This window comes from Ceratotherium simum, chromosome 2, assembly GCF_057802395.1.
Source record: "Ceratotherium simum simum isolate JZ-2026a chromosome 2, ASM5780239v1, whole genome shotgun sequence".
In the NCBI taxonomy this organism is placed as follows: domain Eukaryota; kingdom Metazoa; phylum Chordata; class Mammalia; order Perissodactyla; family Rhinocerotidae; genus Ceratotherium; species Ceratotherium simum.
Window position 1 is genome coordinate 99,024,767 of NC_141901.1, and position 14,205 is coordinate 99,038,971.

The window sequence follows — 14,205 nt, forward strand, 5'->3', positions numbered from 1 at the left end:
ACTTATTCTTTGTAAACCATCTGATCTTTATAAAATGGAGGTTTATGTATATATAAATTATATATATATATGTACACACACACACCCTTTGTAAGCTTGGTAATTAGAAAGATGACAATTTTAGTAGCATATTTTCATGAGAAAGAACTGTTGTGTTACATGAAACAGATATACAATTGGTTGTACTAGATTATTATTTGTAGAGAATTATTTTAACAAGTTTAATAAATCTCTGTGGGCCCTCTACCAATATACAGAAATAGTTACATCACCTTTAATGGCCTTTTCTATTCTATTATGGTACCTAATACAAATGAAGATTTAGAGTTCTTAGAATCTAATTTCTAAAAGGCCTTATTCTCAAAAATTTCAGACAGGTGTCAATTTTTAAAAATTCAATATGCTTATTACTCAGCCTCCAATGAAGTGGTTTTAGATCTGTTTGAATATCATGTAATTATACTCAGAAGAAGATCTGCAAGACACCCTGTGAGCTCATGAGTAGGAAGGTGTTTGTATAACTCCAGAGTATAATGCAAATGTTAGCTATTACTGCTGTTGCCCACAGCATATAAATAGGATCATCAGAGATGAACTGTATTCTACTGCTAAGCATGGGAATAACTGGAGAGAGCTGTAACAAATAAGAAAAAAAATTTAAAGTCATCCTTAGTTCATTTGCTCATTGAGAAAACTGGGCCAGCTCATGGATTTGGGTTTTTTATAAGTTCCAGAGACCCTTATTAACTCTACAAAATAAGGATATACTCAAGAACTCTCAGATATTTGAAAACTCTTTGATCTCATGAGAATGGGACTCAATATCTAATTTTAAAATATTCTTTATATGAAACAGAAGAACCTAAGAAATGAGAAATATTCTTAGCGAAGTTATTTGCCTGTTTGTTCCTTTATTTTTGGTTATTAAATACAACTGAGCTATTCACTAATAATCCAGGAAGCACAGAACTAAGACATTAACCAGCTTGTGTTCCAAACTAAAGAGAGGTTGAAAACAGCATTGTGATACAGACACGGCGTAGAAGGACAGCGTGTGTGCCTACTGTTCTGCCATTTACACTCTGAGTAGCTGTACAAACACGTCTATCTTGAGGAAACAGACCGGGTAATTTTCCACTTGGACTGTTTGAGATTTCACCAGGAGCTTCAAACTTGCACAAGTCTGGCTTGCCAGACATTTTCTTCGACGCCTTATCTGTAGTTCTCCCCGTTAAGATTTCCCTTTAACAAACATGCTTTTCTTAAAGGTTGTGCTGTAAGTGAAAACTTTTCTTCTACAGACAAAAAGATTAAACTAAAAAAAAAAATTAAAGAGGTAGCGGCCCCATTTTGCGAATGTAAGTTAAAACTCTCTTCTCCACAGCCTAAGACAGACCCAGGTCAAGCTTTCAAACACTTGTGTCTTTTCAAAGTTCAGAGGAGAGTTCAAAAGATGGAAAACGAAGGTAAAATACTAATCAATGAAAAGATCAAGATGCAAAATTGCTGACAGGGCAGTAAATGCTGACAGTGATTTCAAGGACGTTTAGCGTCTCTAACACAGGATGGGAATCTGTAATACAAGAAAAACTTCACCACTTGTGTGTCCCTAGAGAAGACCGTCTTCTCTTAGCTTCTATAACTCACTGGAACACTCAGGAGAAAGGGTCAAGCAATGGAAAAGAGCTATATTACATAATTATTTTAGGTATGCCTGAAAGTATAATTTCATAAGCCTCACGTCTCAAAATTTTCAAAATACCTGTTCTACAACACAAATGAGCATTCTTTTAGAGTGATTTTTACTGCAAAGGAAATAAACAAGATCTTATTTCCAAATTAATGCAACCACTTTGAACAGAGGGATTTTTCTCCAGTGTGTTATATTATCAGTAAGTCAAGTCTAGTTCATTTAAGATAGGCAATGAGATATCAAAATATCATTTAAAATTAGTAGTTTCCATTTTTTGAGCACTAGTTATATGCTGAGTACTACGCTAAACACCTTTTAAGCATTATCTCATTTGAGACTCTTAACAACGATGAGGTAGGTATTATTATTATCTCCAACTTACAGAAGAGCAAATTAAGGCTCAGGGAGGAAGAGTTACTTATCCAAGATCATAGCTAGTTAATGGCTGAGCCAGGAATGGAACCCAGTTTCCTGGGTTCCTAATTCAATGCCTTTTCCAACGCTTTGACTGGTTGAATGCTGGGTTGGGATTAAGACTTAAATACTGATGACAGAGAGTCCACCGACATGGGTAAACTGATAGCATCTTTGATTTGTGCTGCAAGGAGAATCTAAAAGGGAAGGCTCCAACACGAATGCCATGTTGTAGATGCCATGCCTCCCTGTCATCCTCATTTTACCTTGCACAAGTCAGACCAGACTACTTGGCTGTTTTCTAAGCTCACCATAAACTTTCAGACCACATGGCGCCTTTGGTGGCTATTTCATTGATTTAGAATATGCTTCCTCCTCCTCTACTCTCGTCACTCTTCTCTGTTGGGTGAAATCCACCTTTCCGCTCACCATCTCTAGAGTCTCAATTAAAGCATCTCCTCTTCTACTTTCTCAGAGCACTCTGTCTGTCTCATTCTTAGAGCACTTAGCATATTTACCTTGTATTATTATTAGGAGCAGCCATGTCTGTCACCTGCAGAAAAATCTATGTCTCTTGAAGGACTGCATCCAAAGCATCTTTGTATCATCCACACACCTTAAACAACATCCTGAACCCAGCAGGCACTCAATAAATGTTTCATGTGTAGTTAAAATAGGAAACTCAGGTTCTAATACTACAGCATTTATATCAAAGAAAGTACTATTCTCAAAGGAACTAGGGAGTATTTTTGCTCACTCTTCTTTTTGAAAGGATTTTTCAGACAGCCTATCACCATTCCAAGGAAGGTAATGGGGCTATTTTTCTGTTTAGGAATGAGTGGTTTAAGTAATGCAAGCTCTGGATCAGTGGTTTGCAATGATGGGGCTGATCGAAAGACAATCATACTCAGCACTGCTAAGGTTAATGGCATTGCCTCTTATAGAGGAAATAGGAAAGGAGAAGACAGGGAAGAAACCAATAAAAACATTAACACACACCTTTAATGGTATGCAGAGGAGAAGCCACTTAAATGAATATCAACTAATGAAAACATCTTGAAGAGAGAGTGATTTTTAGAGAAACCTTTTATCCACAGGTCCTATATTTATAGAGCAAACCTTTTAAATGAATACAGGTAGAAAAAGAATTAAACTAGTAATTGTTGGGATTCATTGTGGTTCATGTAACTTTCATCAGGCCAGTGAAATGAACGAACCATTTAACAAAGGAGGCTCTTCACCCATTTATGTCCTATGTCAGGCCAGATTATACGCAAGAGCCTGCTGGTAAGTACCACAGAGCAAAACGATGGTCTTGGGAAGGCCTGAACCTCGCTGCTTCTGCTGCGCCTCTACATGGGCAGGCGAGGATCTTCCTGACAAGGGGAGGCGAAAGAATTCGGTCTAACCAGAAAAATGCATGAAGAGGCAAATAAATCAGAGCCCTCTCAATGTATACTGGATGTTTTCCTTCTATAAAACTATTTTTCTTTTTTTTGTAAAATGAGCTTTGATGTCTTAAAGACCTAAGTATTTGAGGGTCAGAAATGAAAGCTCAAAAGCAGAGATAGAAGTTGGAAGCAGAAAGTATTCAAAACTTCTTTCCAAAACCTTAGAGGTAATTTGTCAGGAAATTTCAATTCTATGCTTGACAAATCTTTCAGACTAGTGGCTTAAGAAAGAGGACACTAATATTTCCTTTTAAGACCACTCAGCACACATAAGAATTATTGGAAACAACTGCCTATAACGCTCAGCACCTAGTGGAACCTGTCCATTGGCCAAAACAACAAACGCACAGGGTTAGAGCCAGTTTTATCTCTGAGCTGATTGGCCCAGAAAAAGAAAAGTTTAAGTAAAAGCCAACAAAAAGTAGATCTAAATGCAACTGAGGTAAATACACTCAATACAAATAAGAAAAAAGTCTGGGGATTCAAGACAGTTTAAGGACAAATAAACCTAAGCCAACGTGAAGTCAAATACTCATGTGTAACAAGAGCCTAAAGATTCCTTAATTGTATCTTGGATCAGCTGGAAGATCATCACTAGAAATTGTGGGCTTCATTTATTTATTTGTTTGGGCTATTTGAGGTAATTCTGGATGCTTACATTTTAAAAAATTATCTTTTAAAATTTTGGAACTCCAGCTTAGTTCAGAATAGATGATGAAAGTGTGCCATAGCAAACCCAGGAAGAGCACCTCCCAGTGTCCTCGGGCCTGTGTGGGCATGGGGAAGGTATGTGCCAAATGGTAATAGAAGCTGCCCGCGAGACAGGAGCACTCACTTCCCAGGCAAAAGCTTTGTAACCACATTCACTGGAAAATGCGTACTGTTGGGTTGAAAGAAAAAAAATGTGGAGTGGACCCACTGGTCTCCGAGCATTTTTCAGGGGACCAGGGATGGAAATGAAGGAATTCCCGATGACCTGAAATTATTACAATAGCTCATTTTATATACCGCTTGATGGCTTATAAAGTGTTTTCAGACACATTATCTCATTATATCCTTACTAAATCTCTGGGAGTGAAGAAGGGCAGAATCACCAACCCCCTTCACAGATGAGGAGGCCAAGCCACAGAGAGGTCAGCTGCAGTCAGTAAGTGGCCATGTCCAGCTCTACATGTTCTAAAGGCATTTCACAGCCAGGCGAGTGACCAAGCCAAGGCCCAGGTGTCCCGCCCCTGCCCACCCGTGCTCCTGTCAAAACTCACATCAGAGGACTATACTCTGCCTCTCAAAGAAGTTTCCTCCAAGAAGAGAAACTATCGAACTCATCACTTTCTCAGATTTTACCCATGTTCTTTACCCTACAAACCACGAGAAAGAAGAGGGAAAGAGAGACACCACATCTTATATTCATGCTTTTCCATGAAGCACAGTTTAAGATACTTGTTAAAATAATATGCACTGGCCTTCCTTTTCACACGTGTCCTTGCTCAAACGCCAACACAAAACCCACTTCTATTTTCTTCTTGCTTCTCTTTCTCTGCTCAACCCCTCACGTCACAAAGATCCTTTCACATCCAAGTCTGCTTTGCTACATAGCACACATTTACCTCACACACTGACTAGATACACCCAGTTCTGGCTCATCCAACATTTTCTGTCTCAGTGCTGCCCTAAGGAAAGCTGATGGCTGTGGGCAGATGAGGACAGCAGTGGTGGTGAGGAGAGAAGACCATCAAGCGTGGAGCCTGAACTCATGCTAGTCCCAGCCATTCTAGGGGGATCTCTCCTCCCTGACTGGCAGCAAAGGTTTCTTGCCACAATGCCTTCCTGCTGTGTCTGCAGCCTCTGGGCCTCCAGGTGTCAGAGGACCTACCAGAACACAGCAAGCAAACTGCAAGCTGCTCAGCTGGGCATCTAAGCACTGAACCCAGGAGATGGGATGGGAAGTACCTGCTCCAAGCAGAGGCCCACTGCACGTGGACAACGTCGTTCATAATCTCACCAGCAGGAGACCTTGATGGAGAGTTATGCCACACGCACACTATGCCAGACAGGGATATCGTAAGGCATAAGAGATTCATTCAGTTCTGCATTTACAACGGTTATCCACATGCACTGCGTGGTAGGCACTGTGCTAAGGAAAAATGGTGAGTGAAAAAGGATAAACAGCCCTTGCCTCCATGGAGCTTACAATCCACTTTATAATAATGTTGGCCTCTGCAAACATTATTCAGAGAATTATACAAATAAACATAATATTAATACTGTTATAACTGGATTTAAAATTCTAAACAAACGACTTTCAATAAACTTTACAACTTGCTGGAAAATTAAAAGAATGATTTCAATAGCCTTTCAAGTAACTTTTTGACTTCAGTTTATTTTGGGGAAAGAAGCAGTAAGTCTAAGAAAAGCGGAGTAATAATATAGTGGAAAGAACACTGGACGAGGGATGGGACGTGCAGAGTCTTGCTCTACTTCTAATCCACGTGCTGTTTCAGGCTTATCACTCTCCTTCTCTGGGCGTCAGCTGGAACGAATGCCTGCAACAGTGTCTGGCATACAGTGGGTGTTTACTAACCAAACACTGGTTGGTTAAGTGGATACAGTACGTGAAGGTTAGAGTGAATGTTTCTGTAGTGCACTGTAAACACCACGATCACACAGATTCATGCATTGTGCTTACATCCCAATGAAACCAACGAGTAAACAGTATTCAAGTGGCTGCGTGGCCAGAGGAGAACGTGGACCGTGACTGCCTGTACTACCTTCTCATTGCATCCCTCTGGCTTGAATCTGAGGACAAGAAATGGACTTTCTCTGATTTCAACCCAGCAGGCTAGTACCTTGGCTACAAATTCACTGGTGCCATGCTAAGCCTTTTCTTCAATATTTACAGAAAAAAAGGCAATTTCAGTTTTAGCTTTGAGCGCATCAGACTTTGACAGCTTGGAAATGTCATTCTCAGAGCAAGGACTTCTCACATGCACAGAATTCTGGCTCTAACTGTTCTATAAATGCAAATGCAAATATCCTTGATCAGAAAACCTTGAGCATCATGTTCTAAGAATGTTAGTGAGATTACATGAAGTTCTCTTTAACTGTATTAGTTTCCATCCAACATCGACTAGATTGAATTAGAGTCAAGTGCTGAAGGCCTAGGTTCGAAAGGTGGATGCCAAAGAAGTCACATTTTAATGTCGTTTCCGACTCTCATTTATGGATGTTTTCTATCTGTCAGCCGGTCAGTCAGTAAGCTTCATTCCAAGGAAAACATGCTGGGTGACTGGCCATCCAAGAATTAAACACGATACGAATGGTACCTTAGAAACCATTCAGAAGCATGGTGCCCTAGCCAAACCGCGCCTGACGTGGGGGATCGAATGCTCTTTTTGCTTAACAAGGACCTTGCATCTTCCCTCTCTCACACACAGAAACTGCGAATCCCATTTATTATTTTATCAGGAGGACCAGAATTCACTGATTAGGAAAATATATCGATGGTGCATTTCTTATTAATAAAGAAGACACCCCCACCCAGAACATAAATTTGTAAAACTCAAGGAAGAGAGAGATAGTGAGACTCCTCTGCATTTAGAATTAACCAAAACAAGAAGAGGCCCAGAGAGGAAAAGGTAAGAGAGAAACCGGAGGGCAATGGTAACTCGCACAGTGGCCTAAGTAGGTTGAGAACAGACCTGTTTAAAATCCACACGAAGCGGTTTGTGCGCTCTGAGACATAACCTATCTGCTCGCTCCCCAAACCCACCACTCTACAGCTTCACGGAAGTCAGCTCCTTACGTAACTTCTCTGTGTGCAAAGTACAGAAATACAGAGAAGGGGCTGAACCCCAGCTCCAGGGCATAGGGCACGGGAGAGAGGAACAGCACGGCTTGGAGAAAATCTACCAATTACACTAACTCAGCAGGTGCAGGAATCAGGAGCTAGATGGGAACATCAGCCCGAAAGCCCTGCCAGAAACATGCAGAAATCCTGGGGTGGACTTCAGATCTCCTGAGTGTGAAATGGGGGTTCTGAGCTAATTCTAAGGGACCAGGAGGCCACAGGTAACATCTAGGAACATACATACAATACTTCAATATCTAGATCAAATCCTTCATAAAGCTCTTCTATGAACACCTACCACCTAACTATTGTTGCCTCTTGCACGGCTCTTATCACTTGCACCCACCTCCATCATGGGCCCCAAACACTGTCAAAACACCTTCAGGAGATCACAGGTCACATTTTATAGCAAATATCTATGAAAATATCTGTCTCCTTTGCTAGAATACGTACTTGATGAGTATCAGATCTGCATCTCATTTACCCTTTATATTCCCATCACCTAACACAAGGATTAGCACATTTATTAATAAATATATGTATGATTAAGAAAGGATGAATTGGAAGGAGGAGGAATTACCTATAACTATACATTATTTTCCCCTTAAAAGACTTTAAACTCCTGAAATGGTGGTTACCAGGGGCTGGGGAAGGGGGAACAGGAGAGATGTTGCGTAAGGGTACATACTCACAACTAGTATACAAATAAGTCCTGGAGACCTCATACACAGTGCAGTGATTATAGATGACCAAACTCTACCACAAACTTGCTAAGAGACTAGATCTTAACTGTTCCCAGAAGAAATGACAATTATGTGACAAGATAGAGGCGTTCACTAATGCTACAATGGCAATCGTATCGGAATGTAAATGCATCAAATCGCCATGTCACACACCTTAAACTTACACAGTATTAAACGTCAAATGTATCTCAATTTAAAAAAAAAGGACTTTAAACTTCCGAGGACAAGATCCATTCATTCCTTCATTTACTCACTCATTTATTCACTCCAAAAATACTGACTGATTGCCAGACACTATGTTTGGAATACAACGCAAACATCCGTTTCTGCCCTCAAGGAGTCTATAGTCTAGAAGAGTAGTCTCTTCAAAACACACATTAGGGGTACCCAAAGAAAACCCTGGGGCTTCTATTTCTACCCATTTTGCATCTTCTGAAAAATAATAATGAGTTAGTTATTAATAATGCCGTCTCCTCACTTTGTGCCCTTGTCACATGGTCACATGTCCTCGGCATGTAAGGAAACCTAGGGAAGCGTGGAATTCTGCAACCCTCTCCCAGGTTTCACGTTCAGCACATTGTGACATATCACTGTTTTCATTTGTCATTGTTCAGTTACAAGGACAGATTATCCAGTTTTAACTAATTAACCACCACCATAAGTACACCATCATCCCTGTCATTCATTCCCTAACGTCAAGTTTACTATTCCCCTGGGCAGAGAGCACAGGACACAGAGAAAATACACTGAAAACCTAGTCGTACAAATTATTTGAGACTATTACAGTTGCTGAGTATAAAGCATTCCAAACATCCCAAAGCCCCCATCATCCATCATCTCAGTTTAACCTCAGAGCTGTCCCCAGGAAGACAAAGCACTTCCTCTGACACTCACTCGCTCTTGAGCATGGACATGGGCCTGAACCTCATTCTCCTCATCCTCTACCTCTCAGATTATGCCAAATTAAGATATCATAAGAGAAAGAATCCACATGGAGAGAAATCTGGGCCCAGAACTCAAATATTCTGCACAGTTACGTATGATTAGGTTACCAAAACTTTGTTAAGATCTTGTATTCCAGAAGTATGCTTTCCTGGTCAGCTCGCGTGGAGAAGCACCATCTTCGTCTCCCACTTTGAGCTGCTTTCCCCTTTGACCCTCCCTATCAGTTCCACTCAGACAGAACTGAATTCAACTTGATCTGATGAAAGAGTGAACTGGGGACACAACATGGACATGACAGGCAGCCATGGGCACAACCAGTCTTCACTGGCTCTTACTGGTTGGTACCGGCTTTTCTCTTCCCTCTCCTTCCCTAAGAGAAAGTTAGAGGCTATTATTAACCACTGTCAATACCAGAAGCTTCTGTATCTTTTCACCACTAAGGACATCTTGTAATATTTTCCTCTCATGGAGCCTATTTCTCAAAGTATTTATCATCTTTATTAAATAGTGGATAATTCATCTCTCTCCCACCTTTTATTAAATCAATCTAAACTGTAACTACCAGACGGAGTCTCTGTAAGTATAGGATAACCAGTGAGTTCACATACACAAAGTCAAAAGCAAAAAGCTACACAGGCTGAAGATTCATCTACGGAAAAAATGCATAATTTCTTTTAAGGGTTTTCCTTTGTCCCCCTCCAAGGACCACCAGTTGGCAACCCCTGGTCAAGAGTGTGTGTTAGGGTGTGCTGAGTTTTACTTATATGAATTCATGATATCAATTTGCAAATACACTGGAACTCAAGGGATGTGCATGTTCTGGGCCTTTAGAACTAACTGGCTGATGCTCTGACAACAAGGTGCCTCACTGTCCCCCTCCCTATCATTAAAAATCTTATGTACACTCCAAGCTATAAGAATGCAGTGAATTGAAAAGCTTTAAGTTTAGACCACATTTGCAATTTTAAAAGAAGATAAACCTCTCTACAGAGTTAACACGGTCTGTGAACAGGGGACATGCTAGAAATCAGATATCCTAATGAACTTTGTCTTGCTCACTTGAAATGGAGAATTCACCAATTCTTTTAATTAATTCAGAAATCTAAAATCAAAGGGATGAGGTGCATTTCTATTGTACTCCACAAAAAATGGGGAATGGAAATAAACATTTTATGTTTTCAATAAAACTACCTTCCTAGATCTTTTGCAACGAAATACTTTCAAATTTATTGGCAATCATAATTATTTTAAGCCATCCAAAAAACTTAATAGCTACTGGTATAAATACCTTACAACTAATCTCATTTGATACTATCCACCTCCACTAGAAAAACTGAATGAAAATTTAGTCCATTATTAAAACATATCTATTGTAGAGGCATATACTCATAATGTATATACTCACAAATTAACTTTAATTCTTGAAACTGTAGAAAAAATAGTAAAGAATGTTCATAAGAAAAATAAGAATGTAATTTTCCCAAAAAATTTTAAAACTAGAAAAAGTATATTCTAGATTGCCTGCTAGCAAATGGTCCTTGTCCATGAGGCAATGAGGTGGATGAGAGAGAAGGTGAGCTACACTTCACTGAGGATCCACCGTGGATTGTTACAAGCTCTGGGCACGTCACACACACTTACATCCACACACATCATACATTCCCACAGATAATCTGCACAGAAACAGACCTGCTAGTTCTGAGGACATAGCAGAGGCTGTGGCACCCGAGCAAGGGTAGGCCGACACCTGGGGGATGAGGTAAGGAAGAGAAGAGATGATGATCCCAGACGACAGAACAATGCGAGGAAGGAGGAGGAACTAACACCGTGTGGGGTCAAAACAAAACAGCAACAAAAACATGCTTCCTGGGATGGTGAGGACATCCCACCTTACAAATGAGGAAACACAAGTCCCGATTTACATAATCAATAAGTTACAGAGCCAGCATGTGAAGACTATTCTTCCTGTCATACAAGGTAATGGTTAAGCAACTAGACTGGAGTTAGAGTAAGTCTGAACGCTCTCTCTGCCTTCTTGACTGCGGGCAAGCTACTTAAATCCTGGTGTCTCAGTTTCCTCATCTGTGAAATGGGCACACCAATAGTGCCTATCTCCATAGGGTTGTATTAGGACTAAATACCATCACAAACATAGAACTCTTAGTACAGTGCCTTGCTGTGGTGGCCATAAAAGTGAGCCACTCAGATCACTTGCTGCAAGGGGCATACCCACCTGACAACCCCAGTGGCCTCCCCTCCGGGTCCACCACCCCATCTGTTCGAAGGCCACACTTCCTCCAGACTCCCAGCCAATGACTAAGGGGGAAGACACTAATGCAGATCCATTCCTACGGGACAAAGAACTTGTATAACAGGTGACTTTGGCTCAAAGACTCTCTCTTGGTCTGAATGGAACCTTCTTGGAAGCTTACAATGTCTGGGGTTCTTCCTACCCAAGGCTCCCTCCTTCCCCTTGTCCTTCCACAGGTGTCAGGTCAATACTGCAGTCTGAAGTCTCTCCCAGCCTACTCTTTCCCCCTCCCTTCATAGCTCATAGGTTTTACCCCAATAACCACCTGTACATCTAATCCCATCAGGGCTCATTCTTCTTGGAGGACTCAAACTAACAGACCAGCACACAGCAAGTCCACAGGGAACGTGAGCTATTATCACGATTATTATCACCAAAATCATTATTTCTGTCATCATCTGGCTCTAAAGCCAATAGAGCTTAACCTACTTTCCAAAACAGCTTTCCTTGAATCTGTGAACATTATTTTCTCATAAAGTAGGAGGTCACAAAGATCTCACCATGTTCTGTAACATGTTGAGGCAAATTTTGTCAGACTCAGCAAAACAGTCCTGGATTACAAATGAACACATATATATTTAGTTTCCCATATAGCACGTGAAAAAGACGGCACCTTCTGTTTTCAAGTCTACCCGAAATGTCTTTTTTCTACTTCACCTCTGAATGTGGAATTTCCCAGTGCTTTATTATTTTACTCGTTTTCCACTTTCATCATCTTTCATGAGGCAATATTCTGCCAATAACTGGATCCTGTGAGAAGGTACACTTCCTCTGCGTTTGCTCTGAGGAAGTGACTCACGCACCGTCCCAACGGCTTACTCAAGTCATATCCCACTAATCAAACTTACACACTCACTTGTGGAGGAAGAGTGGCTCTAAACTACTGCATGGTACCCAGTGACGGTGCCACACAAGTGGCTCATTGTTCCAGGACAACCACGGCACGGTACTGGCAGAGGCGGGAGGAACGGAATTTAACCATTCGCCTCATGAGACCTTGGTGGTACTCTTCCCAGGTTCACTTTCAGTGGGTTAAATTCCAGTGGTTTGACCCTTTGGGATCACTGAAATCATCACAGACTGATCAAACCTTTTCCTACGCTGCTGTTACTACTGCCTCGTAGCCAGCATGGGAGTATGCGGAGAGTGAGGACCCGCTGCCAGATAAAATACAGGACTTGGTTTAGCTCAACAACGAATACTTTTTTTGAATAAGTATATCCCATGTAATACTAAAAAAACTATTCGGTGTTTACCTGAAATTCAAATTTAACTTGGCATCTTGTATTTTTATTTGCTAAATCAGGCAACTATTAGGGAGGAAAATCAAGCTCTGTGGTAAATGTCCTTGAGACCTGGTGGTGTACAATCTGAATGGCATTCTGAGATAAGGGTTAAGTTGAAGCCCCACAGATTTAGACCTCCCTTAAAAAAAAAGGAATCGTTTGCACCAGTGGGCATGTGAAGCCAAAGATCCCATGCAAGTGACTCAGCTCTTAATAACACATCATCAGGGAAAACTTTGGGGACACTAAAAGATATTGCCGCGGCAGACAGGAGTCTCATTCCTTGACAATGCTTTGAAATATGCCTTTCTGCTTTGCTCACCACTGAAATTAAAGCATCTAATTTATCGTAGGGGCTCAGGATGCAGCCCCTGTATCAACAAATGAATGTACTCGGTATGTGCATTCCCCTGTAGAGCATATCAGGGCTTATCAAGGATTTGCCAAGTCCTTTCCTTGGCCCACAAGGTCCAATATAATTTGGCATCCTGCTACCCCCGTCTCCAATTGCTCTCTCCCTCACTCACGCCCCTGACGCACCCCTGCCCCCTTACTGCTCCTCCACATGCTCAGGGCCTTCACATGGACTGCTCCCTCTTTCTAGAACACTAGTCTCTAACATCTGCATAGTTCTCTTCTTCACCTTCAGTCAGGTCTTAGCTCAAATGTCAACAGACCAGAAAAACCTTCCCTGACCACCCTCTGAAAACAGCCCCCGTATCCTCCACTGTTTATCCCCTTACCTTGCTTTATCTGTCTTCACAATATTTAACACCACTTGGCATATTACATACATATGAGCTAGTTCAGTGTCTCCTCCCCCCTCAGAAATGCCACTGGGGCAAGAGATTTTGTCTGTTTTGCTCAGTGGTTCTTAGAATGCACTGGATAAATATGTGTTGAATGAATGAATGAAGCCCTGTCCCCTTACTGGACTATCAGGTCCTCAAGAACAGGATGTCTGACCCATCGTTGCATGCCCTCAGAGCATCCGGCACACAGTTCAAATGTACCCAGCAGATTCTTCATGACCATCTACCAGATGACTTACAGAAAGACTGAGGTACAAGTCTTTAAGTGACTTGACAACAGACGCTCCGTGTCAGGCTTGTAATGGCAACTCTCCTTTGCTGATCTGACCTATGTGGAAGCTATGACTTGGCTTCTCCTTATTTATCTCTTGAGTATACAAACGCTGCTTGCTGAGCAGCTCTCTGGTTGCAAAATACCTACAGAGATCTAAGAAAACACTGACTTTCCTTCATAGAGAGATTGCTGGAAGTCTACTATTTTGCCTTGCCACAACATCCTTTACACTTCTCTCTTTGGATATGCGCCATATGATGCCTGTGGATAAGGCATATGAGACTCCCTTGTTCCCTTTGGGCTAAAATCAACCAAGTACAGAAATTAACAACTGAGATGGGGCAAAGTCATCTTCAAGGAACACTGCCCCTCCCCCCACCTCTATTTGAGATATCCCCGTAAATTTTTTTAATGACAAGCTAATCCCAA

General features: G+C 41.3%; 1 protein-coding gene across 1 annotated transcript in view; it reads right to left on the minus strand.

The window, feature by feature from the left end:
* The window catches only part of NFIA (nuclear factor I A), a 353,376-nt gene that overhangs the window by 149,420 nt on the left and 189,751 nt on the right, over positions 1–14,205 (minus strand). The gene's annotated exons all lie outside the window — the stretch shown is intronic.